This window comes from Myxocyprinus asiaticus, chromosome 44 (assembly GCF_019703515.2).
Source record: "Myxocyprinus asiaticus isolate MX2 ecotype Aquarium Trade chromosome 44, UBuf_Myxa_2, whole genome shotgun sequence".
Classification (NCBI taxonomy): domain Eukaryota; kingdom Metazoa; phylum Chordata; class Actinopteri; order Cypriniformes; family Catostomidae; genus Myxocyprinus; species Myxocyprinus asiaticus.
In genome coordinates this window covers 5501062-5525869 of record NC_059387.1, presented here as the reverse complement: position 1 = coordinate 5525869, position 24808 = coordinate 5501062, and positions in this window count along the sequence as shown.

Below are 24808 nucleotides of genomic sequence, written 5' to 3'. Positions count from 1 at the left end.
AAGGTCTAGTTTGGTGGTTACATGCACTGCAAGGACTTCTGGGAAATGGAGCATCTCTCATAATGGAGCATCTCTCTAAATTTGGTCAATGTACCAATTACAATTTGATTTTTTTTTTTATTTTTATTTATTTATTTTTTATTAAAGGAATATGCCAGGTTCAATACAAGTTAAGCTCAATTGACAGCATTTGTGGCAGAAATTAACTGAATATCACAAAAATTTATTTTAAAATTAATACATTATTTTAAAAAAATGGTTACAGTAAGGCACTTACAATGTAAGTGAATGGGGCCAGCCCATAAACATTTTATTGGGATTATAGGGTGTTGCTATACAGTTGTTAAAGTGTTCTGAGTGGTTGCCTGGGTAGGGCTGCACCAGCTGTGCGTAAGGTCTCATGTAAATTGGGACGTAAAGTTCACACTAAGGGCTTAGTAACTACTAGATCGTTTGTAACTAAGTCAGTGCTTAATTTGGTTGCACCACTTGCTCTTAAGTCAAGACTTAACTAGTAGGTCGTAAACTCTCTGTAAAGTAATGCGTAGTTGCATAATATGATAAATATTTTTTGCATAATATGTTAAAAAGCCGTGAATTTCAATTTGATCTTGTTACGGTTGATGTTCAAACCTTGTTTGCTCATGTAACTGTCAGCTGTAATAAATTATATCCCCATTAAAATACGAAACATAATAAAAGTAGATTTGATAAATAGTATATTTGCCCTGTGTAAATAAAAATATATAGGAACTGTATCTAAAATAAATAAGGGGTGATAAATAAATACTAATAAAACAGGCTGAAAAAAATAAATATTTATTCATTTTAATATCCTATATATATTTTGAATGTGTTGAAACTTGACACAGGGCGACACACCCTGAAAACAGCACCATTAGATCGGAAGCAGCTCTTCAGTTTCATGATGAAGAGCCGCTTAAAAGTATGTTTTTTCTCTCTCTCGTAAAAAATGAGTGTAAATGTCAACATCATAGTGTATGTCAAATGTATTGATGCCTGTCATGCAAAACATGAGCTCATTGATGTCAATAAATATCAGTCTGCTTTTTTATTCCAACTGTTACTCCTGGTCGGAGTCTTCCATAAATATTTAGTTTATACCTAGGGTTACTTTCTACCTAAGTTTAATGGTGCAATGCTCAAATATTTAGTAGTGCGTAAATTGTGACTTAGTGCCCATTTACACCACAACTAGGCTAAGATGTAACTTACGTATAGCTAGTGCAACTGGCCCCAGGACCCTGCTATTCAGTTGTTATGGATTTCTAAGTAGTTAGCGGGAGGTTGCTAGGGTGTTTTGGGTGGTTGCTAGGGCATTGCCAAGTCTGTATGATATTCTGGTCCCTAGATAAGGCGTATTACAGAAAACTTCCTATCTTGATTTAGGATTCTTATCTTATCTTACAAAATTGTATCTTATCTCTAGTTAGGAAATCCTACACCGCTGCATCGAGTTCGACAATGAACTCTCATGTCTGTTACCAAGCAACCAACGATACACACACGGCTGCTGTGAATTAAACATTAGATAGATGAAAACAGAGTAACAAAATTGACGCGCTTTTAATTTCAAGGCTACAGAAATAAAAGTTTTGATAACTGCATTATCATATTTCGTGGAAGAAACATTATTTTTAATGTTTTGTCATCAAAGCGCAGCACATCATCTGGGTCTTCCTAAAGTGTTTCCACCATCAAACATCGCTTTTCTTCATTTTGTATCGCTAAAAAAATGTAGCGCTATTATCGGCCAGTGCTATAGTTATGTTTCATAGTATTGTAATGTGACTGTAACTGCTAGCTTTCAAAATCGTTTTCAGTTAGGATGCCAGTTGGGTTGTCCTAAAGCTATGACACTTATTTAAGATTTTTGTCAAGTTAGGATGCTTCTGTAATGCTCTTTTCATATCTGCAGTTAAGACAGGATAATGCATTTAGGAAATGCTATTATGTAATAGCTTCTGTCCTAAATGAGATCCTAACTGATATTGTCATGGTTACCAAACAGATAAGATAGGTTTCTAAAGTTAGGATCTTTCTGTAATGTGCCCCCGGTCCCATCTTTCAGCATGATCACACAGGAATTTGGCATGCTGTTGCCGAAGGTTCCGTTACCTTAGAATCGGTGACAGTATGCCGACTCACTGACATGCGACATTTCTCACCAGACATTTTTGCACTGGTTTCAGTGTGTTTACCTTCCCACATGGCTTGACCGGCAGCATGTTGTGTCAGCAGCGTGTGAGACCCGGGTTCAAATTCACGTTGAAACCCAGAAGTAATCGTGTTCGCTTAATCAGAGTGTGATTCGGAGGTTGCATTTTTCCCGCTAACATTACGTTTACTCCACTGATGGTTAGGTTTAGGTTTGGGGTTTGGGTTGGGGGTAGAGTCCATAAATATGCATTCCTCTTCACTGTATTACATCCTGTAAAGCTGAAAGGAAAGCACTTCAAAACTAGATTTTGGCGAACCCTTCTGGACATAAACTGAGCTCACACGTGCCTATACGCCCAACAACACTTACCACTTTGGCCACTGGGGGCTGTGTTTTAAATTTCGGTAAGCATACACTGATTTTTGCTAAATAAAAGTCGACCTACTCTTTCTGATTTCACTGTGAGATCAGGCTGCTTCTTCAATGTAGGTCTATTACATTCTTTTGGCTCTTTTATTGTCTGCCTGGCAAAAATTTGAACACTTATAAAAGTAACAGCACATCCCCCATCAACAAGCTGCATAGTTTGAGGTATAATTCAGTAGCACAAATTTCAGCATGAGCAATAGTAATTGTGATGCTTGTCTTGGCTAGCAGCCCTAATACTTAAAATTCACTAAATCCTCAAAAGGAGTGAATAAATGCTTGCAATTTCAAAGGCATAGCACAAATTAACATGTGTTGCATTGAAACTGTTAGTCTGTATATACAGAAGAGAAAGAAAGAAAAAAAAAAACATTATTCTCATCTGATTCAGCTGTCCAGACATGAAGCCATTTCATTTACTTTTTTACTCCACAAGCCTTTTACAGCACTGAGTAATGACATTTACCCAGAGCACACACAAAAATGAGAAAATAGTCAATTTTCTACTCATTTTACCAAGACTTTAGAGGACAAAAGAGTAGTATTTTAGTAGAAGGATCATAAGCATAAGCATTTAAGAGCACTCGAGTGAGAGTTAAACACATTTACACATTTACCCAACTTGTGGCTTTGTTGTTGTTGTGTTTTTTTGTTTTTTGTTTTTTTCTCTCTTCACAAAAAAAATGCTCTTACAGAATTCATACTTAATTTACTTGGCGAGAGTAAATTATTTAAGACATATAAAAACACATACAAACAAATAGATATGGTAATTTATGCAACATGCTTTAACAAGACTATTTATAATTACAATTTATAAACGGCTCAAATATATATATATATATATATATATATATATATATATATATATATATATATATATATATATATATATTTTTTTTTTTTTTTCTTGTAACTTGTTTCAGTTTCAGTTTCAGTTTTGTCAGATTCTGAGAAAGAAAATACATTTAAACATAGGGGTCACTTTGTGACATCAGAAAGTGGTGAAACTTATGAATATGAATTAGCTTATGCACAGATAATATCAAATCATATTTTACTGTTTTGATAAATAGTTATTCTTGATAACCAGTTCAAGCACTCAAATAAATATTAAGGTGCATAAGGTGCACAAGCTGTGGAAGAATGGAGCGAATATGGCACGTCTGTTTGCATGAGAGAACATTGCCGATGTCACTAATAACTAATAACGAAGGCCATGATAACAACAGCAGCAAGCACTCATCATAACACTCAAATTAAAAAATGCCAGTGCTGGATCACCACTCATTATATAAAAAAAGGAAAGTCTTCTTGAAGAACTGGAGTGTTTCTCCTGCATTTAGACACTTACCTGAAGAAAGCAATTTCAAAAAGTTGTGGGAACAAAATTGGCCAAGGCAGAAAGTGGTGGGGGATGTCCCACCCATCCCATCCATTAATGACAGCAATTAATTTAAAACGATTAAAACTTAAAAAAAAAAAAAAAAATCCCCAAAATTTCCTCAATTTGTCAGAGTTTATTAGAGTAAATTTAGAGTAAATATACTGTAAAAATGTAGAGGTAAAAAATATTTGCACTCCAATAGCCTGGTGGAAACATTGAAATTAAAGACAAACTGCATCCCCAGTATTGCTTCAATGGCATGTGAAGACACTGTGGATGTGTTTTTCTCGTATGGACGGAACCGGGTTCGATTCCCCCCTTGTTTCCCCAGACTTTTATTTTCCTTGCAGTGATTTGGTCAAGGTAAAAGTGAAGGAGTTTAGAGAAAGGTTTGATTAACTGTAGTCTCTGTAATCTCTGTAGTCAGTTTAATTCATTGTCCTCCAGTCGAACCCGTATAAATTTAATTTTAACCAACTTTGATTTGCGTGTCTCCCTCAATCTCAGCGCCCGCTGCGTGTGTGATAGAGGGAGAGAGAGCACGCGCTCTTATTCAAGTAAGATGAGTGTGTTAAAGATTAGATGAGTTGATAAAAACATAAAACGAGTAACTCTGAACAAACACTTCGATTATCACAATAAATAAGTCTGTTTTTAAATGTCTGTTTGTATCTTACCTCAGTTTCAGTGAACTTGTTTGCATTCAGCTTGTAATGGTCACTTTATGGTAATTAAGGGGAGAGATACAACTGTGCACAGAGAGAGCGTAGAGAGAAGGATGTGTAAGATGGAGGATGTGAGGAGATAGCTGCTCTCCATTTATATTTCTTCTTGTTTCCTTTTATTTTGTGTGACTGAGTTGGTTGTTATGCGCTTCCCCACTCGTCTTCATGTATGTGGAGGAGGTAGCGCTCTTTTTTGGACATTTCATTAAATACAGGATGAAATGCTATCTCCTGTTTGTCTCGTGTGTCTCCTCAAGTGAGTTATATCTATTTTTCCTCTTTGAGACACCTATAACAGCCAACCTCCGTTACAAGCTGATCTGTTCGTTGGAGGTGGATACTGTTTGATATACAGTAGATATACAATACATAACTTGCTCGGGCTTTGAAGAAACAGGAAAAATTCCAGACTTTAAATAATAAATAATTACATGTGTAGGACGTTTGCATTGTAGGGATGCACATGCAGATTTCAGATATAAAATCAGTGATTGAATGACTAATGTTTGGCGGTACAGTGGCTTCACTGATATGACATCATGAGCAATCCAGTTCTATATATATATATATATATGTATGTGCATCTAACACTATTTTTACTTACAGTAGTGAAAAGAAGATGCTTTGTTTGCTATGTACAGTTAGCGTAAATAGCATCTATTGCTTTTTGCCCTTTGAAAATAGTTTCAGTTTGTCAGTTTGTTTTGTTCTTTCTCAGGCGCTTCTGGCATGCGTGAACAGAGTTTCCATAGGAACACTGATTGTTTAAGTAAGCATGTTTACATTGTGCCCATCCTGGTCACTTCTCTACTTCCTGTCCAGTTAAAAGACACCGCTCATCAGTAGGCAGGGGGTTACTGGCGAGCGCAACATCCCTGGGCAAAACCCCCGGACTACGCACTCTTCTCCCGGCCCAGCTGCAGTATAGATCAACCAGTCACGCTGTTTCCGCATTGGTAGATTCCGGAGCCAAAGGGAACTTTATGGACATCGACATGGCTTCCAAGTGGCAAGTTCTGATGGTCCAGTTGGATGAATCTGTCACAGCCCATACCCTCAGCAGCACGCCCCTGACCGTCATCACCCATTCCACCAAGCCAGTCACCTTCATCTCTGGAAATCATTCGGACCAGTTGTCCTTTTACCTGATCCAATCTTCAACAGCGCCGGTAGTGTTGGGGCATCCTTGGTTGGTAACGCACAACCCACACATAGACTGGTCAGCCAATACTGTTCTTGCTTAGAGTTCGTACTGTTTGTTGCACTTAACTCTTAACTCTGCACTTCAAATATGTAGCAAATTAGCTTAAAAAGGGAATTATTTATAATTAATTATAACTGGTTATAATTAATAATAAATATTTAGATTAGATCTTAGAATTAACTGTAGCAGAATCGATATTACAATTACCTGATCTGTCCGTCCACCGAGCAGACAATATAATTATTTATCAATTCTAAGAAGATTACTTTCCTGGCCAAGGAACAATAGCCTTCCTACTTATACAGTGCTAGCAGTAGTTTAGCATGTAGCAAGGAGCAACATTCAGTGACTTTGAATTGTGAGCGGAACACAGAGACAATCAATTGTGAATATAAGGGATTTAATAAATGAAACTATAACTAACATACAAACAAACTAAGCAAAACATACATATATAGAATGAAGGAAAGTAAGGAAAGGAGAGAGAGAGAGAGCAAAGAAGGCAGTATTTCACATCAATTAACCACAACCTAAATGAGAATCATCAGAGGCACAATTCACCTTAAAAGGGGTTCAAACTTAAACGCGCATCTAATCAGTTGTAAATGGTTACTTGCATTGGTTTGTTGCTGAATAAGAGTCTTGATGCGGTAGACGAGGTTCTCGACAATTTCTTTAGGAGTGAGTTGAAGAAGTCCACAGCAAATCCACAAAGTTACTTGAAGGTAAACACTGCCAGAAGGTTCAACTCAAGAGGAGAGTTTTGGAGTGTGTTGGTCTCAAGAAGAAGAGTTTTGAGCGATGATTAGTCTGCGTTCTGGAGTTTTACTAGTTCATTGCCGCACCCATTTTGTGGGTGGAGTGGCCAATCAGAGGCATGCATTTTGAGCGGGAGAGACATCCTTTGTCTCCGTTTATGGCCCATTCGCATTTTATTGCTGATCTGGACCGCTAGTGCAGCTTTTAATTCAAAACATAGTAAGAATTGTTCGATGCATTTCACGATCACATGGTGTACATTATGGTGTGAGAAATAAAGAGAAGATCATTTTGATACCAAGAAGGTAACCTCCAGACGATATTAAACCGGAGATACACTCATACACTTGAATATAGGCATTTAACCTCTAACTAATACAAGTAAAGGGTTTTAACTAAGTTAATATAATAGGGGAATATACATACAACACATGCATATAGCAGATACATTTATAACTGCTTACTATGGCCTAAATAGAGAAAATGTCTTTAGGTGTGTGTGTGACGTGTATTGGAATTACTGGAGACAGACAACTGCTCTGGTGCCTGGCACGGGGGGGTCACCCCCCTTTCTGTGGAATGTGTTTGAAGCTTGATGGAGACACTCCAGAGGCGACCTGTTTTAGCATCCTTTGATAGTGATAAAGACCATCTGCAATTTAGCACCCATATAAATGTAAACGCGGAGGCCAGGTCAGTAATTTATATGCAGATGTCAAAAGGCTAAAAGGGTTTTTTTCAAACAAAGTGTAATTAGCCATCACTGATCATACACAGACGTTACAAATATTTGGTTATGCCTTTCGAATTATTCAACGCCCCAGCCGTCTTCCAGGGGCTCATGAATAATGTGCTTAGAGACATGGTTGATCGTTTTGTGTTTGTCTGTCTAGATGATATTCTGATCTTCTGCCAGAATATCCAGGACCGTGTTCAACATGTCAGACAGGTGCTTCAACGACTGCTATGGAATCGGCTGTTCGTCAAGGTGGAGAAGTGCACTTTTCATGCACTGTCGGTTCCGTTCCTGGGGTTCATCGTTTCATCTGAGGGAGTGCACATGGATCCTGCCAAGGTCAGAGCCATCTCCGATTTGCCAACACCAGATTCCTGCAAGGCCTTGCAGAGGTTTCTGGGGTTCGCTAATTTCTATCATAGGTATATACGTAATTACAGCCTACTCGCCACACCTCTGGCGGATCTCACCTCCACCCACACTGACTATTGTTGGTCCCCACGGGCCGAGGCCGCGTTTTCTAAATTAAAGAAGCAGTTTTCTACCACGCCCATTCTAATTACTCCCAACTCTGCATGACAGTTTGTGGTGGAGGTGGATGCATAGGAGGTTGGTGTCGGAGCAGTCTTGTCGCTGCACTCTTCCTCGGATGGAAAGATGCATCCGTGTGCTTTTTTTTGCACCAATTAACACCAGCTGAATGGAACTACAACGTCGATAACAGAGAATTGCTGGCTGTCTGGCTGGCTTTGGGTGAGTGGCGTCATTAGTTAGAGGGTTTGGGTGTACCTTTCGTGGTCTGGACTGATCATAAGAACCTAAAGCACATTCATTGCGCAAAACACCTTAACATTAGACAGGCTCACTGGGCACTATTTTTCACCAGGTTTAATTTTGTCCTTTCGAAAATTGGGCAAGTGGAGCGTGCTGATCAGGAACTTGAGAAGACCCTGCATTGTGTGGCCTCCCGTAATCCATCTTCTTGGAATGATCATTTAGTCTGGGTCGAGTATGCCCACAACTCCTTGCAGTCGTCGTCTACAGGGTTATCACCATTCCATTGTAGCCTCGGTTACCAGACCCCTCCCCCCCATTCCCCGCTGAAGAGCCCGACGTTCAGGTCCTTCTGCTCATGCCTTTATTCAGAGGTGCCAGTGCACCTGGAAACCCACCAAAGAAGCCCTCATATGGAATGAAGCTCGTATTAAGAGGTCGGCGGATTGGCACCAGTCTAAGCCTCCAGCTTACGTGTGTGGTCAGAAGATCAATCCGGTTTTACATTCTAATTTGCATCCCACCAAACCCATCCCGCCTCCTCCGTATCTAGTTGAGGGCTCTCTGGTGTATACGGTCAAGAGGTTGATTGATGTCAGGTGGAGGGGCAGAGGGTTCAAGTACCTAGTTGACTGGGAGGGTTATGAATCTGAGGAGAGATGTTGGGTCCCGGCTCAGGACATCCTGGACCGCACCCCCATTGATCAGGTCCATCTCCAGAAAGGTACTGTCACGGTCCCGGTGAGTTCGTCGGTTTGTTCTGCTTGTTTTGTTCTTTCTCTCCCTCATCTATCTCAGGCACTGCTGGCATGCGTGATCAGTGTTTCCACTGGAACACTGATTGTTCCAATGGGAACGCTGATCACGCCACTAATTAGCATGCTGGCAGCACCTATTTCTCCACTGATTCACTGCCTTCTTAACCCCTTCATTGTGTCATGATCTTTGCTAGATTGTTGTTGTGTGTTCAAGTAACTCACCTCGCTCTCTCTGCCTTTGTCTCGTGTATCTATATTGGTTGCCCGTCTCTGCCCATGTGTCTGGAGTGTGGTTACCTTCCAGTTTGCTGTGCGCTTATTCTCTCTGCACACACGACTCTTCAATGGAGGATTCCTCATGGATCTGCTCTCTACACGCACACACACCGATGAACACACTCATCGCCTTCGTACTGCTGGGTTCTCCACGCTCCGCCAGCCCTGCTGGAGTGATAATTTATTGTTAATAAATTCTGTGAATTGTTCCTCTGCTCTTGGGTCTCTTTGACTTCTTCTGACACCTCTGCCATATATATATATATATATACACTGGCAGCCAAAAGCTTTGAATAATGTACAGATTTTGCTCTGATGGAAAGAAATTGGTACTTTTATTCACCGCAGTGGCATTCAACTGATCACAATATATAGTCAGGACAATAATAACATGAAAAATTATTATTACAATTTGAAGAAAAACAATTCAGAACTTCTTAAACTACTTCAAAGAGTTCTCATCAAAAAATCCTCCACGTGCAGCAATCAAAGCTTTACAGATCCTTTGCATTCTAGCTGTCAGTTTGTCCAGATACTCAGGTGACATTTCACCCCATGCTTATGTAGCACTTGCCATAGATGTGGCTGTCTTGACAGTCTAGCTGATCCCACAAATGCTCAATGGGGTTAAGATCCTTAACACTCTTTTCCAGTTATCTGTTGTCCAATGTCTGTGTTTCTTTGCCCACTCTAACCTTTTCTTTCTGTTTCAAAAGTGTTTTTTTCTTTGCAATTCTTCCCATAAGGCCTGCACCCCTGAGTCTTCTCTTTACTGTTGTACATGAAACTGGTGTTGAGCGGGTAGAATTCAATGAAGCTGTCAGCTGAGTACATATGAGGTGTCTATTTCTCAAACTAGAGACTCTGATGTACTTATCCTCTTGCTTAGTTGCCTTCCACATCTCTTTCTGTCCTTGTTAGAGCCAGCTGTCCTTTGTCTTTGAAGACTGTAGTGTACTTTGTATGAAATCTTCAGTTTTTTGGAAATTTCAAGCATAGTATAGCCTTCATTCCTCAAAACAATGATTGACTGAAAAGTTTCTAGAGAAAGCTGTTTCTTTTTTGCCATTTTTGACCTAATATTGACCTAAAGACATGCCAGTCTATTGCATACTGTGGCAACTCAAAAACAAACACAAAGACGATGTTAAGCTTCATTTAACAAACCAAATAGCTTTCAGCTGTGATTGATATAATGGCAAGTGATTTTCTAGTACCAAATTAGCAATTTAGCATGATTACTCAAGGATAAGGTGTTGGAGTGATGGCTGCAGGAAATGGGGCATGTCTAGATTTGATCAAAAATGACTTTTTTCAGATAATGATGGTGCTGTTTTTTTACATCAGTAATGTCCTGACTATACTTTGTGATCAGTTGAATGCCACTTTGGTGAATTAAAGTACCAATTTCCTTCCGAAACAACAAAATCTGTACATTATTCCAAACTTTTGGCCACCAGTGTGTGTGTGTATATATATATATATATATATATATATACTGTATACAGCATATCAGCTGTAACTGCCAGACTTCAATTTTTTTTTTTTTTTACAATATTTTACTGTATATATATACACACACACACACACATCACTGTGCAAAAGTTTTAGGCATTGGGAAAAAGGTTGCATAGAGAGGATGTCCTCAAAAATAATGACATAAATAGTTTTCATTTATCACTTAATATCATACAAAGTCCAGTAAACATAACAAAAGCTAAATCAATATTCGGTGTGACCACCTTTGCCTTTAAAACAGCACCAATTCTCCTAGGTACACCTGGACACAGTTTTTCTTAGTTGTTGGCAGATAGGATGTTCCATATACAGTTCCATATAGTTCTTCTATCTATTTAGTATCAATTGCTTCTGTCTCTTTATGTAATCTCAGACTGACACAATGTTTAGTGTGTGGGGTGGGGGTGGGGGGGGCTTTGTGGGGGCCATGACATCTGTTGCAGGGCTCCCTGTTCTTCTATTCTAATCTATTCTATTTGCAATATTTTCTGTTTCTATACAGTATATAATATATAATTGTTTACTCACAGTTATCCAATCAACTGTACATGTATTGTCCTGGTAAATAATGGAAATTACATAATTTTTATGTATAAAGCTTAGTTGTACAACATTTAACAGTACAGTCTATTCACATGTATGTTTTTTTCTTAAACATACACTTACTATTTTATATTAACAGGTTTTTACTGTAGTATTTTTACATTCTTTTCTAATTAAACAACAGTTTTCACAGTTTAACGCAAGAGTCATAAAGAGGGATTTTTAAGGTTAGAGGTCAGGTGGAGGCGTCAGGATTTTGTTGTTGGCTGCCTCTCTGTCTCTCTCTCTCTCTCTCTTGCTTTCTTTTTTTAATAAACAAAATTCATTAAACACGTCTCCTCAAACCTCCTGACAGATAATTCCTCTGCCTCTTCCTTCCTTTTTTGTGATCAGAAGAACCCTGGTGATCCTAGCATGGCTCCAAACACTATGGGGGAATTTCTCTCAGAACCAGCCCCTTCAGCTCAATTCCTCCCTGCATTTCAGAGAGCTTTTCATTCGTATCCCCTGGAAACTGCTCTGCATTCTTTAAACTCCCCTTCAAAAAAAAAAAAAAAAGGAGGGGGGAAAGGAAAAAGGGTAGCAAGAGACAGTAGGGGGAGAGCCCTTACACGTTTTGTTATGCCCTTTGATCATCGGTTTATCTTTAAAACAGATGGTTAACCACTGTGCTGTTTGTCAACGCATGCTCATTTGAAAGAGCAATCCACTGTCATAAGATTCCTTTCTTGAAGCCGATGAATTGCAAATCACAGGAAATAAAAAGGCAAATGCTTGTATAGGTTAACAAAGCACTTGCCTTCCAGAGAGGCCAAGGGCGGGTGTCTAAATCTTCTTTTCATAATACCCATGTCTGCAACCTGCTTCTTAACATAATGTTTCGGTAACGTTATTCGCACATCACAAGAATACAGTGCAGATAATCTGATTATTGTTCAATTATGAAGGCTCACTGGTCTATAAATCCACCATGATTTACCATTCACATGTACAGTCATCAAAAATTATCTAATTTTGATAGTGGCAGGCAGTCAGTGAATGGCAGTGGAAAGTGGATTGGGTCTTGCATGTGAGATGGGGCGTGTAATTCTACCTTAATAAAACTGTGTCCTGGGAGTAAGATGGTGGGGGTGGGGCTGTTATGGAAAGCATATCATCTTTGGATCCATACTTATTTACGTAAGAAGACCTGAATACTTTGCTTGAAATTACCATCAAATGATTTTCAGGGGCCATCAAAGTGAAGGGGAGTGAACTTGTTTGATGTTGTGTGAAGTGGTCATTAAATTTTTACAGCTTTGATGAGCCCGTGATTTTACAAGACCCATGGTCTTGTGGAAGGAGTTCAGCTGCTAATTATTCATCAAAGCTTTCCACCAATGAAATGACGGTTTCAGAAAATGTCTTAATCACGGTCCAGAATTAACACTTATCAAGCACCAAATGCAAGTAAAAATTGGCTTCGGTGAGTAAATAAATTAAGTTACTCGCCAACAAGGGTAAATATAGTATCAGCCACTACTAAGTGCAAAGAAGATGCTTTTGGTTTCTATTTACACATGTGCAAATAGTCTCTCCCAATAATATATATATATATATATATATATATATATATATATATATATATATATATATATATATATATATACATACAGTACAGTACAGTATATTAGCTGTAACTGCCAGAAATATACAATAAAAAGTGTTTCAGGCATTGCGGGATGACATTTGTCGACTGCATGTTTTTCATTCTTTTTACTAGGGATATCTTTTAATTTTTTTTATTTTTTTTGAGAACAAGTACGAGTACCGATACTTTCTTTTTTGGTACTCACTGTTCCCGTGTCCGATACCATTTTTTTTCTTAAATTTTTTTCAGAATTCCATATAAAAATTTACTACAATTTTATCATCAAGATGGTGTTTAAATAAATGAATTCATTAAACTTTAATCAGATGAAAGAATAACAATTAATTTTCAACATGATATTGTATTATTTTTTATCAAATGACATGCTTTTATACAGAACCTCACAGCACAATCTAAAATACAACATTTAAGTTAATTTTGTCAAATAAAGTGCTGCATAACAGAACATCACAGATGTGAGATATTGCTTAAATATAATAAAATTACTATTGATTTATAATTATTATTATTTTTAGTATTACAGTGAATATTACATAACTATACAGTAGTGATATATTTTTGTCGTACTTTTTATTTTATTTTTTTATTGAGCTTTTATTTGGTAGAGCTTTTATTTTGAAGTGTTTCTGTGTAGTTATGACCAAGGAGCTCTGACCTTATGAAGGTAGCTTCCCACTATGGAAAAGCCGGTCACTATGTGACTCAAACTGATTATTAAACCGCAAAAGGCTGCTATTTAATTAAATAAATATGTAGCCTGTATGTGCCTCATGCAAAAAATCATTTTATTTAAAAATTAATTAAATAAATAGTTCACCCAAAAATAAAAACTCAATTGTTGTGTTGCTCCATTCTTGTATGACAAACTCTCTTCTGTGGATCACAAAAGGTGAAGTTTTGAAGAATACCCTGACCACTCTTTTCCATATAATAAAAGAGATGGAGGACTGGGAATATCAAGCTCCAAAATGACAAATAAAGCATCAATAAATTAGTCCATACGACTTCTGCACTATATTTCAAGTCTTCTGAAGCCTTTGCTTAGTGTGGCGAAGAGACTTAAACTTAAGTCGTAGTTATATGAAAATCTTCTATAAAAGTCTTCGCTGTAGCTCTCAAATGAAATATGGCACCACTGATGTCAATGATGTTTAATTTTATTATTAAGAGTCCAAGCACCAAAGGTGCTGGAACCCTATTGTATTTGTACTGATTTCCTTCTTCTTCTTCTTCTTCTTCTTCTTCTTCTTCTTCTTCTTCTTCTTCTTCTTATTATCATTATTAAACGCAAAGTCCAAAATTAACGAAACCTGGTAAACTTTGACATGTATGCATTTTAAGTATGCATGCCAAATTTAGTCCAATTCTGCCAATAGGGGGCACTATAAGGAAAAACCATAACTCTGAAACCTTTTTATCAAGGAAGTTAAAGCTTGATAGGCATATTCTTTGGTTCAAGTGCAAACATCCTTAACATATTGATTCGACAAATTAAAAAAAAATTCCTGCCAGCAGGCAATCAATTTTAAATTGCGAATGGCTGATGGTCTACAGAAAGTTGTATACCCAAGTTTGTGAGAATCGACCACAAAATGGCACTAATAAGGTAATTAATATTTTTGTTAATAGCTCCAGAACAGAAAGGGCTTGAATTAATAATAATAATAATATTTCCTCTGAATACTTCAGTGCCCCCAGTTTGTATGGTTATGTGGATTTCCATTTCCATTTCCACAAGAAAACGTCTCTACTGCTTTGATTTGTTTAAAACATCGTTCTGAAGATATAAGATAATATGTTTTGTGGTATGGCCCATGATGCCTATTTGGCCTGTATCATGTGAGTGCAATATTCAAACTCAACAAAACTTCATACACATGGACAACAAAAAAGGTCTGAGGTCACATGCCAAATTTCATAAATGTCTGATGCTAGGGGGTGCTATAACTATATAGCTGAGATCATACAGTTGAAATTAGAATCAACACAACATTTTCCATAGCATCCACTGGATCTATTCTGACAAATTTCCCTATGCTGGTCATATTCTCTTCACATGTGCTTGGACCCCGATGATTGCAGCTTGTGTCTGTATTTAATATATATGATTGCCGCTTGTATCTAAATAATTGTGGATCTTGATGGTCTCAAAACAGCAAATATTCAGGAAGTACAGTTTACTGCTTTAGAGTTGAGTGAATGTGTTGATGGCCTATATCAGCACAACCAAGTCTACTAAGTCTGTGGCTGCTGCTAAGGTTGAAATGGGCAATGAACTCAAGTATATTGTGTCTTTAGTGTGACAGTAGTTCTTAGAGTGTTTTTACCCAATGACTGACAGAGCAGCCCTGTCAAGGACATACTCTAGAATTGATGCTCGGTTGCTATGGCAGAGGTGCAGGCAATTTAAGCATCATCATATCCACCGGGGGCGCGCTCCTTTCAGTAAGTGGCTTTGCTAAAGCTGACGTCTGCCAACGCCATCAATGCCGGTGACTCTTAAGCAGTGACAAGAGGCCTTAAAGATGAAAGTTTCGTGAAAAGGACTGATGGCTGGAAGGAGAATTAATGGGGGTTATATTCCATCAAATTAGTTTTTAAAATGTTGCTTACACACGAACATGCCGGAATATTACCTAATCAGTCAAATCCTTGGAGGCTGACGCATTCGCACTGAAAGGATGGTGAGACTTCCTTCTTCCCTGCCCATTTTAGGGACCCAAGGAAGCACCCAAGGGAGAACTCGACAGAGATCCGTATTGCCATACTCAGAGATGTGCTAGGCCCTCCTGACAGACATTCAGCAATTCACACGACTTATTCAACACGCTCGCAGTCACATTTTAACACAGACGCGCTAACCTCAATTAACAGTATACAGCGAAAGCTGCGTGTTTTGCATTTTGTAACAATGTGAGTGTTAAACTGAAGGTGATTTTAATAGGATTTGCTGCAGTTGGGAACCAGAGATTAGCAGCTTTAAAGTGACGAGGGCCCTAGTGAACCACAAGAGTGTTTAATCTGGACTGCATTAATAGAGGAAAATTGCGAAACTGGAAAGGACAAGATTATGGCATACTTGTTCAAAAGTACTCTGTTTGTATTAGATTGATTTTTTTATTAATATGTTGATGATAATACAGTTTTAAGGAAATTTTTAAGTTATATTTCATTAACGAGGCACTCTTGACCAGATTTGGATCGTTTACAGGCTTCTTACCTTTTTACTTAGGATTTGGCACAGACAAAAGTGTGCTGAGAGAGTTGAGAGGAGTCTTAGCTCTTGAGCGGTGTGATTTGCATTTAGTTCCACTTCAGGTTGCCCTTTTTGGCTCCTGAGATGTTGAAGTACTCTTTAAATAAGACCCAGACGTATGTAGGCGTAAATGGCAGATCTAAGTTCCTGGGCCCGGTACACCTGAAAATCAAAGAAAATTTAAAGAAATGGCCTGCTGATGTAACCACCATGTACAGACTTCAGATTTTGATTGATCAAACCAGTCAGTAATCTACTGCCAAATGAAGAGAATTGTTGGCCTTACTGTATGTCACTGACGGAACATAATCAAGTCGACAATTGTGATGTAATAGAAAATTATTGTTCAAAGCTTTACTTTCATTGATGGAGCCAGCCAAGCAAACATTCAGGAGGCCTGATTAAAAGATGAAAACTTTATTGAGTTTTTTTTTTTTTTTTTTTTTTTTTAAAAAGCAGAATCCGGATGGGGTCTTCCTACGACTGTTAAATATATAATTTCTTCTGTAATCAAATTTCCACTTGTCATATAATGACATGTAATCAAGTGTATCCTTTTACATCTTGGATGCATAGACATACTTATCTAGCTGCATTAATCCCTGATTTAAAAATGCATGATATTAATGTTTCTATTAAAAAATATCTGTCCTCCTACAAATAATCTAGAGCACCAACTGTTTATTTGTTTTTGGTTACCTATAGATTGTTGCCTGGAGCGTTAAATTATTATGATTAGGGAGGGGTTGGATGAGAAATAAGGGGGGGAAACCAGAATTAATAGCATCAGGATCAGATAAATTAATTTGTAATGAAATGCACTAATTTTGCATGACAGCTGGTGAGACCCATTCAAAGGCCATTGAGATAGATGCAGGCTTTGGTATGGAAGACAAAGAGGACTATCATCCACAGCGTATGTGCCTCACTCTCATGAGAGAGCGGAGTGTGCAAGTGACACTTCAACAAAAAGCTTGGAGCCGCACGTTGGTTGGATCAATTACTGATGACCACAAAGCCAAGGACATGTGCTCAACTTCGAAACACCCTCTTATAGTGCCACAAGACAAGACTGCTTATAAAATGGTGAAGGGAAAGACCCACGTGGAGACATGTCACGTTGTTGTGTTACTAACAGAGAAGGATGTTTTACTAGTAGCAGTAGTTAGTAGATTTTGTCATGCTAATTAGATTGTTAGTCACTGCTTATAAGTGGTGCATCACCATTACCTTTGCTCATATACTTTCAACCCTAAGTACTGTTTTAAACTTGTAACTTGTGCATGAATGAGACAAGAGGTCGCAAAACACATTAATCGGCACTGATAGCTGCCATTGGAACTATTTTCAAAATCAACACTGACAGTTCCATTATTAATATAGGATGTAAAAAAAAAATTAAAAAAAAGACACTTATGAAGCATATAAATCATTGAACATTTATTTATATAACCTTTATTGGGCATTTGTTGGGGGAAAAAAAGTTAATTTACCACCCTGCAGAAACTTTGAAGGAGCAACCGGAGCAATATCTAGGGACCAAAACTTGGCAATAGACTCTTTTGACTGATAAGCAAACACCTAGCAACCACCCAGAATACCCTAGCAACCATTTAGCAACACACTAAAAACCACTAAGAACACCTCAGCAACAAAATGACAACACCCTAGCATTGTGAATAACTAAAAAGCTAGTTCACTCATTTAACTGCCACATACAAACCTGCACAACTGGTTTCCCCTGAACTCTTCCACCCTCATTTTCAGCTCCATCAGAAAATATTGATGTTGACAGTGAGCTATTTTCAGTATCAAGCCTCCTTGTGTACTTTCTCAGTCGACCATGTTGGATTTATATCTCCCTTTTAGGAAACATTTGTTGTGAATACTGTCTCTCTCGCAATGTAGTCTGAGAAACACCAAAGGTTGGTTTTCTGATTGAATCACCACTATCCCTGCCTTGATTTGCCTCATCTTATTCCTTCCTGTGTCCTCTCCGCTTACCAAAAAGAGTCTATGCTCCAGCATTTAGCTGCTTTGACGAGGTGGCCCTTCCTGGCCCATGCCCAGAAGAAAGGCCCTTCTCCTCAATTCAACATCAAACCGTAACCTTTCTCAACTTTAATTACCTTAAGTAAGTTTGGAGTGGGCTGCTGTGCTGTCTGCTCGGCTCATCCTTATGTAGGCACTGATGTGAAGTCCACATGTGTGCAGAATCTCCCGCTGTCTGCTGCCACACGCTGCACGCTATGAAGCTCTGATGACCCGGATGCTCACTCTCTTCCTGTCATACACACACACGCAAACACACACACATGTGAATGCGCATTCAATTCTCACATTCTCAGAACCTCAACTAACTTTCAATTAGGGGTGCTTTTCAAAGATTAAAAAAATTATTAAAACAAAATCTGTGTACCAATTTTTTTTTGCTAAATACACTTATGGTTTTGTCTGTAGTGTCAAAAAGGTAAAATTAACTTAAAGTAGCTTTTAAAGGCAACTAAATAGTGTTTTGGTCAACCTCACAGCAATAGATTACAGTATCATCAGCATAAAAATGGAAAGTAGAATTTGGAATCTTATCCCCCCCCCAAAAAAAAAAAAAATATATATATATATATATATAAAGTTGAAGTCAGAAGTTTGCATACACTAAGGTTGAAGTCATTAAAACTCTTTTTTTTTTTTTTTTTTTTTACCTCTCCACAGATTTAATATTAGCAAACTATAGTTTTGGCAAGTCATTTTGGACATCTACTTTATGCATGACACAAGTAATTTTTCCAACAATTGTTTCACTTTTAATTGACTATATCACTATTCCAGTGGGTCAGAAGTTTACAAATACTAAGTTAACTGTGCCTTTAAGCAGCTTGTCAAGCCTTTAGACAATTAGCCAATTAGCTTCTGATAGGAGGTGTACTGAATTGCAGGCATACCTCTGGATGTATTTTAAGACCTACCTTCAAACTCAGTGCCTCTTTGCTTGGCATCATGGGAAAATCAAAATAAATCAGAAAAGACCTCAGAAATATTTGTTGGACCTCCACAAGTCTGATTCATCCTTGGGAGCAATTTACAAATGCCTGAAGATACCACGTTCATCTGTACAAACGATAGTACACAAGTATAAACACCATGGGACCATGCAGCCATCATACCGCAGGAAGGAGACGCATTCTGTCTCCTAGAGATTAACGTAGTTTGGTGAGAAAAGTGCAAATCTATCCTAGAACAACAGCAAAGGACCCTGTGAAGATGCTGGAGGAAACAGGTAGACAAGTATCTATATCCACAGTAAAACGAGACCTATATCGACTTAACCTGAAAGGCTGCTCAGCAAGGAAGAAGCCAATGTTCCAAAACTGCCATAAAAAAGACTGACTACAGTTTGCAAGTGCACATGGGTACAAATCTTACTTTTTGGAGGAATTTCCTCTGGTCTGATGAAACAAAAATTGAACTTTTTGGCCATAATGACCATTGTTATGTTTGGAGGAAAAAGGTTGAGGCTTGCTAGCTGAAGAACCTCATCCCAACCATGAAGCATGGAGGTGGCAGCCTCATGTTGTGGGGGTGCTTTGCTGCAGGAGGGACTGGTGCACTTTACAAAATAGATGGCATCATGAGGAAGGAAAATTATGTGGATATATTGAAGCAAAATCTCAAGACATCAGCCTTGAAGTTAAAGCTCAGTTGCAAATGGGTCTTCCAAATGGACAATCACCCCAAGCATACCCCCAAAGTTGTGGCAAAATGACTTAAGGACAACAAAGTCAAGGTACTGGAGAAGCCATCACAAAGCCCTGAACTCAATCTGATAGAAAATTTGTGGACAGAACTGAAAAAGCGTGTGCGAGCAAGGAGGCCTACAAACCTGACTCAGTTATACCAGTTCTGTCTGGAGGAATGGGCCAAAATTCCAGCAACTTATTGTGAGAAGCTTGTAAAAGGCTACCCAAAACTTTTGACTCAAGTTAAGCAATTTAAAGGCAATGCTACCAAATACTAACAAAGTGCATGTAAACTTCTGACCCACTGGGAATGTGATGAAAGAAATAAAAGCTGAAATAAATAATTCACTCTACTATTATTCTGGCATTTCACATTCTTTATATATATGTATATATATATATATATATATATATATATATATATATATATATATATATATATATATATGGCCCATTACAGAATTGCAGATACATTTCAAGTATAACAAAAAAAAAAATAAAAAAATAAAATAGGAATGAACACATAAACGTGACATATCCCCCCCCCACTTGGGACGGCTCCCGACGCCCCAAAACATGTGCCGTGGTGACATGGCGTGTCTACATGGCATGACGTGGTAACATGGTACGGCAGGATCCTGACTTGGCCATAGTAGGCATGGGTGCTGACTCGTTGGCCATGGCAGGCATGAGCACTGGCTCGTAGAGCGAAGGCAGGCCTGGACCATGAAGCAGAGGTGGGCCTGGACCATGGAGCGGAGGGGGGCCTGGACCGTGGAATGGAGGCGAGCCTGGACCATGGAACGGAGGCGGGCCTGGACCGTGGAACAGAGGCGGGCCTGGACCGTGGAGCAAAGGCTTGCTTGTGACATGGCATGGAGCAGGCTGGGGCTTGGCTGAGACATGGCATGGAGCAGACTGAAGCATTGCTGTGACATGGCATGGAGCAGGCTGAGGCGTGGCTGTGACATGGCATGGAGCAGGCTGTGGTGTGGCTGTGACATGGCATGGAGCAGGATCAGGCGTGGCCGTGACATGGCATGGAGCAGGCCGAGGCATGACATGGCATGGAGCAGACTCAGGCATGGCTGTGACATGGCATGGAGCAGACTCAGGCATGGCTGTGACATGGCATGGAGCAGGCTGAGGCGTTGCTGTGACATGGCATGGTAGGCGTGGATGCTGACTCGTTGGCCATGGCAAGCATGAGCACTGACTCGTAGAGCGAAGGCAGGCCTGGACCATGGAGCAGAGGTGGGCCTGGACCGTGGAGTGGAGGCAGGCCTGGACCATGGAAAGGAGGCAGGCCTGGACCGTGGAACAGAGGCGGGCCTGGACCGTGGAGCAAAGGCTTGCTTGTGACATGGCATGGAGCAGTCTGGGGCTTGGCTGAGACATGGCATGGAGCAGACTGAAGCATTGCTGTGACATGGCATGGAGCAGGCTGTGGTGTGGCTGTGACATGGCATGGATCAGGCTGTGGTGTGGCTGTGACATGGCATGGAGCAGGATCAGGCGTGGCCGTGACATGGCACGGAGCAGGCCGAGGCGTGACATGGCATGGAGCAGACACAGGCGTGGCTGTGACATGGCATGGAGCAGACACAGGCGTGGCTGTGACATGGCATGGAGCAGACACAGGCATGGCTGTGACATGGCATGGAGCAGACCCAGGCGTGGCTGTGACATGGCATGGAGCAGGTTGAGGCATGGCTGTGACATGGCATGGGGCAGACTCAAGTGTGGCTGTGACATGGCATGGAGCAGGCCAAGGCGTGACATAGCATGGAGCAGGCCAAGGTGTGACATGGCATGGAGCAGGCCGAGGCGTGACATGGCATGGAGCAGACTCAGGCGTGGCTGTGACATGGCATTCGTCCCTCCAGCTCCGCCTTGGTCAGCTGGTCACCTGGCTCCACATTCGGCTCTACCAGGGACCTCCTTCCCCCCAGCTCTGCCTTGGTCCTCAGCCCCACCGGCTCCGCCTCTGTCCTCCGATCCCCCAGCTCAGCCTCGGTCCTCTGAGCCTTCGGCGCTGCCTCAGTCCTCCGAGCCTCCGGCTCCACCCTGGTCCATCAAGCCTTCAGCTGTGCTCCGGGCACTAGGATCCCCAGTTCCGCCCCTCGAGCCTCTCACGGCTCCACCTTCCATGACTCCGCTTTCCCTGGCTCCGCATTCCATGACTCCGCCCCTCGAGCCTCTCATGGCTCCATCTTCCACAGCTCCGCCTTCCATGGCTCCATCCCCAGAGTCTTCCACAGCTCCGCCTTCCATGGTTCCTCCCCCAGAGTCTTCCATGGCTCTGCTTTCAATGGTTCCGCCTTCCATGGCTCCACCCCCAGAGTCTTCCACTGCTCCACCTTCCTGACTCTGTCCCAGCCCTGAGGCCGCCCCCCCAAACCTCCTGACTCCACCCCTGTCTTTTGGTCATCTGTTTCCTCCTGCCCCTCCAGGAGTCGCCTTGTAAGGGGGGGGGGGGTAATGTCACATTCTGTCTCCCTCATGTTTTCCATAGACTCTTATTTTGAAGTTTCCCCCTGGACACCATTTCCCATAGTGCACTGTCCTTATCACTACCAGTTGTTTCTCATCATCCTCACCTGTCTGCTATCCCCTCATTAGTTCTGTTGTGTATACTGTAAATACCCTTCTGTGTTTTGTCAGTTCTTGTCTGTGTAAAGCTTGTGTTGGTTAGTTTATTTTGTTTACGGCACGCCACATTGTCTTATGTCTTCATCTTCTTCATTAAAGCCTGCATATAGATACATCGCCTCTCTCGCCTCTCCTTCATCATCCTCTCCACCACAACTTGTGACACATATGATGTGTGTGCTTTTTCCCAAGTCTTTTGGAGCTATATAATAGCTTTGTGTGAGGAACATACTGAAATGTAAGTTAAATCTTGCCCATCCGTTGCAGCGATTAAATTAATACTGCGTTCACATTCAAATTAATATTGTTAACTCACCTTAATCATAGACACCATACACCATTGCTTGCCAAATGTGTCACGAGACCACTGCATTCTGTTCCTTTATGTTGCATTTTTGAATGCAAGAACGAGTCATGTGTGAATCAGGAATATATTAGATAAAATACATACAGTAAATTAAATGTTAGTGTCACAAACTGCCCTTTGTTTTTCCCTTATGCATGGACTTCATTTCCCAGGATGCACCTTTGTTGATTACCCTCACCTGCCCTCCATCTTCCACAGCTGTTCCCTGTTCCCATCGTCATCCTTCTGTAAATAAATACCCTCTGGTTTCCTTCCCTCATCGTTGGTTCTTGTTAGTTTGTCTGTTAGTTTGTTAACATATTAATTTGAATGTTACAGACTTATTTAACCAGCAAATTGCTGTTATGTTTGATTTTCCCTTTTTCTCAAGTGTTATATTTTCATCTTTATGTTTTCATCTTCTGAGTTACATGAATGAAATTAGTCTGCGTTTGGATCCACACTGTCCTGTCTCATCTCTCCCATCAACGTTACAGAAGAACCAACCCCAAAAAGATGGATCCAGCAGTACAACTGGAGCAACTCAACCAAGGGTCTTCATCAGTGGAGGACTACTGCGTAGTCAAGTGGGCTGGAAAGAGAGAATCCTCAGGACCATGAACTGGTGAGGGAGATGGTCCCATTGGACTGTGACGTCTGCCCCTTGGTTAATTCATCACTAACATCATAATGGCTGGTCTTCTGCATTCTACTCCAGTGGCCAACCCTCTTTCAGTGGCTTCCACGGCTCCTTGCTCCAATCCTTCTATGGCTCCTTGCTCCAGGCCTCCCACGGCTCCTTGCTGCAGGCCTTCCACAGCTCCTTGCTCCAGGCCTTCCACGGCTCCTTGCTCCAGGCCTTCCACGCCCATGCCTGCCATGGCCAACGAGCCAAACCCCATGCCTGCCATGGCCAACAAGCTAGTTCTTGAAGCCTCGCCTGTCCCAGAGCCAGCGTTGCAAGCCTCGCCCGTCCCAGAGCCAGCTTTCATGCTTGTTCCAGCCTTAGAGGAATTTTTGGGGGGTGCCAATATGGCTCCAGTGGTCTCCGAGCCTCCTTCAGTGGAGACCACTTTCTCCCCAGCCTTGGTGATCCTGGAGACTTTCTTCGAGCCTCCCACGGCTCCACCCTTCAGGCCTCCCATGGCTCCGCCCTTTGGGTCTCCCATGGTTCCGCATTCCGGGTGTCCCACAGCTGTGCTCATGGCCGTCTGGAAGCAGAAGAGGAGAAGAAGGGCTCCTATTCCCCTATCACTGCCTGTGTCCATGACCACAGAGGTCATTCCCCTATCACTGCCTGTGTCTATGACCACGGAGGTTATTCCTCTATCACTGGTACGGCTCTGCCTGTACCAACTGTGGCTCTGCCCTCTGACCCTGTCCCTACCTTGTGGCCACCTCCAAGGCCTCCTGACCCTGTCCCTGCCCTGTGGCCACCTCCCAGGCCTCCTGACCCAGTCCCTGCCCTGTGGTCACCTCCCTGGCCTCCTGATCATCCGCAGGCTCCTCCCTGGCCTCCTGATTGTCCGCCAACTCCTCCTTGGCCTCTTAATCAGGGGTCTTAATCTTTTGAACAGGGGTCATTTCATTTTTTTCTTTGGTGCCATGTTTTGTTTTATGATTGTGCCATTCTGTTATAACATTTTTTGGGGCATTGGCGCAGTAAAGGCTTCTTTCTGGCAACTCAACCATGCAGCTCATTTTTGTTCAAGTATCGTCGTAATTGTGCTCCTTGAAACAACCACACAGTCTTTTTCCAGAGCAGCCAGTATTTCTCCTGAGGTTACCTGTGGGTTTTTCTTTGTATTCCAAACAATTCTTCTGGCAGTTGTGGCTGAAATCTTTCTTGGTCTACCTGACCTTGGCTTGGTATCAAGA